This window comes from Rhineura floridana, chromosome 20 (assembly GCF_030035675.1).
Source record: "Rhineura floridana isolate rRhiFlo1 chromosome 20, rRhiFlo1.hap2, whole genome shotgun sequence".
Taxonomy (NCBI): Eukaryota; Metazoa; Chordata; class Lepidosauria; order Squamata; family Rhineuridae; genus Rhineura; species Rhineura floridana.
Window position 1 is genome coordinate 21,591,921 of NC_084499.1, and position 3,670 is coordinate 21,595,590.

At 48.4% G+C, this 3,670-nt stretch overlaps 1 pseudogene; it reads right to left on the reverse strand.

Moving 5' to 3' along the window:
• Positions 1-2,692: 2,692 nt before the first annotated feature.
• On the reverse strand, positions 2,693-2,810 carry LOC133374066 (5S ribosomal RNA; annotated as a pseudogene).
• Positions 2,811-3,670: the final 860 nt, after the last annotated feature.

Sequence of the window (3,670 nt, forward strand, 5' to 3'; positions counted from 1 at the left end):
CAGTTGGGCTAATTTGATCGTGTTGGTCTGCCTGGGAAGGAAGGGAGGAGGAGGACTTGGCTATTATCTTTGGCTCCTGTCCAGGCAGCGTTTTCGCTTGGAGACACCCAGGGTCAGGAAGGGGTGGGAAGTCCTCTCCTCCAGCCAGTCCTTTCACACAGGGGGTGGGGGAGCAGCAGCTCTGAGGGTCGTAAAGGATCCCCCCCCTCTTTGCAAGAGAAAGCACAAAGGAAGAGGAGTCACTACCAGGCAGGTCTTCATTGACACCAGGCAGGCCAGGAGGCTGGACTCAGCGGGCCCCTGGCCTGATCCATCAGCCAGGCTCTCCTTGCCTCCTTACTGCTGTGCGCACTTTCCTTCGCCATATACATTTCTGTATGCATTTCGTTTAGTTGGAGAGCCTCATCCCAAACTCTGGAGGAGTACACATGCCAAAGGGGAGCTGTGCTTCGCTTCACATGTTCACCAGGATGGGTGGATTAGGTTCACATTACTGTGTGAACTGAACTGAATTTCTCCCCCCATCCCTAGTTAAGATGCATATTTTGGAAAGACCTTTTCCAATTATTTTGAAAGACCTTCTCCAATGATTTTTTTTTATTGGTTAAAAGCAATTTTAAGAATGGAAGAGTCTTAATAGCAGTGTTTGCACATCACAGTGAGCCATAATCCATGGTTTGCTGCAGGAGTGAGGAATAGTTTTCACCCTGAGGGCCACATTCCCTTCTGGGCAACTTTTTGGGGGCCACATGGCAGTGGTGGGAGGGGCCAGACACATTTCCAGCCAGGCAGAAGCACTGGAGGGGGGTTGAGGCAGGACCGGTGAGGGGCGTGTGACCTGGGGAGAATTCTGAGGGCCGGATACAGAGGCCTGGAGGCCTCATTTGGCCTCCGGGCCAGAGGTTCCCATCCCTGCTTTCTGCTGCATTGCTCCTCCTTTCACTGAGCCGGGAGTAACCAACCAGCACTCCATGGTTTCTTTCTTCCCCAACAAACCATGATGTTAAGCCAAGGTTTGTTCTTGGCTTACTGGTCTCAGTTCCTCTGGGGGAAAGAGGCCACATGCGCAGGTTTGCGTGACACGCCAACCCACGGCTTGTGGTTTGTTGGACCGACAAAGGGAAGAACGGGGGAGGAGCAATCCAGAGGCCTGCACTGCCGCACAGCTTGTTCACAGTAGGCCCCGGATTGTGGCATACCGTGAGGTATGAACGCAGCCCTTGCAAGGTCACTGCAAAAGTCTATCGTTCTGCTGCCGACAGACACCAGCCAGAAAGTTCTGCGAAGCTCATGAGCACTTTGTGATGAAAAGGGCAGGGCTCTCCCCCCTCCTGCTGCCCCATTGTCACCAGGATTTCCCCATTGCTCTTTTGGAGTCTGTCCTTACCCTGCAACCCTCCCCGCTCCCCATTTCTCATGAAAGAGACCAAGAAAGAGGTTTACACACAGAATCAAGATTTGCTGGGCTGCCACCATTGTATGTTCCTAGGCGTGGTCTATTGTGTGTCCTGGTTCCTGGGGAAATCCTTCAGCTGAGAAACGAACAAGAGGATAAGGGTAACAACAGCTATTACCCACAGTATCTTTTATATAAAATGGAACCTCCATAGCCAAGAGCAATATATCACTGTTTTCTCTGTTTATTATATATGTTTTGTTTAATATATCAGTTTAATTTCTGTCCTGCCCTTCCTCCCAGAGGAGCCCAAGGCAGCAAACACACCAATTTGGAGTTTAAAGAAATCTTTAAAAAAAAAGGTTTTAAAACATTCTCTCAGCCAGTGATCCCAGGTCTCCCAGGAACAGTGTCCTTCAGACATCTAATGCCTGGATAAACAGAAATGATTTAAAACTGTTCCTGATCTCAACAATGAGGGAGACAGACAAACCTCACCAGGCAGGGCATCCCACAAGTGGAGAGCCCCTACCAAAAGGGGCCCACCATGGCTCAGCACCAACTGGACAGCTCCACCAGCCAGGCCTCACTTGGTGATATCCTGCTTTGCAATCTCCCAGAGCATCTGGCAAGCCTCTGTTAGGAAGAGAGCATTGGTCTAGATGGAGCTTTCTTCAGCCAAGACCATTCTTAATATTATTCTTTTTTCTTGTTAAAAAAAAAAGTTCTTACAAAGCAGTGGGAAATCTACAATGGGAACAATCAGGGCTGCAGTTGCTCCGAGCGGCATGGGCATTCACAGAGAGAAGGATCTGGTTGTGTTGGTGCACTTCCTTCTAACGATGAGTTCATCGTCTTTTATTCTTTAGCTGTTTCTGGAAAGAGGCAGTTGGACATTCGTGCCCAAACACGTTGGACGAGGAATCAAGCTTATGCCTTTTTTTTTTTTTGGCTCATTTGCTGCTGCTGCCATCAATGAATTTTTGTTGGTGCATTTTTAAAAAACTGTCCAATCCTGTGGTTCTCATAAGCCCTGAAGATCTGTCTCCGCCAATGGAAGCATTTAGGCATCTCAGGATAAAAAGCAAGTGTCACCCATAAAACCATTCCTTGCCCCCCCTCCCCTCCTTATTGAATTGGGCTCCACCAAGACTAGGAGCCACCTTGTTGTTGCTGTTGTTACATGCCTTCAAGTCAATTACGACTTATGGTGACCCTATGAATCTTCTTTGGATATATTCATAGGGTTTTCATGGTAAGAGGTATTCCAAGGTGGTTTACCATTGCCTTCCTCTAAGCCTACAGCACCCGGTATTCCTAGTGGTCTCCCATCCAAGTACTAACCAGGCCTGACCCTGCTTAGCTTCTGAGATCAGATGAGATTGGGCATGATCAGGGTAGTATGGCTGTAGGCAAGAGCCACCTAGTCTGACGTTTCTCAAGCTCCTGACAGCTGATGCCCCCGACCCCCGAGTTAGAACTGTCACATTTCAAACTTGTGCCTGAAAAGTAGCAGCAGTCTGTAGCACAATGCTCCGTTTCTTAGGATCTGCATGACTGCAAGCCTATAAATAGTTTCCTATTCATTGCTTCATTGAACTTGGTGATGCTTACTTCTGACTTCGCAGATTTGACTTGTAAAACACATTGAGCTTAAACAAAAGATCTTCAGCTAGCTGAAATGCAGCCTTTGGCTTGTAATAAGAAATGCAAACAGTCTTGCGAAAAGGAGTGTAACCATTTATGCTGCTGAGTGAAGTAGGAACCCCATCAAATAAAAGGAAAGTAGTATCTAGCCTCTGCAGGGTTATTTCCCCTATTCTGATGTCCTCTACGCTAAGCCGTCACAAACAAAATTGAAAGCCTCATTATCACTTCATCCACTTGACACAGCAATGAGAGTCAGACTGCTACCCTTGTGCTGCAGCAGATATGGCTATCACTCCTGCTCAAGAGCTTCATTCTCCCTCCACTGCACCAGGGGTAGAAAGTCCCAAAGGAGGCAGGCTGACCAGCCATTGGGAGAGAGGAACACAACAGGTCCCAGGACGGATCAATTTTAGGGACTGTATGTAAGTGTGAAGTAATGCAAATAAAGGATGTTTTGTTCCTCACAAGCATTGCCACCTGGGCCCAACCCTATCCGGGCATTTAAGGGAGGGCTGTAGCTCAGGGGCAGAGCAACTGCCTTGCATGCAGAAGGTTCCAGGTAAGGCTGGAAACGTCCCCTGTCTGAAACCCTGGAGAGCTGCTGACAGTCAGTGCAGACAATAC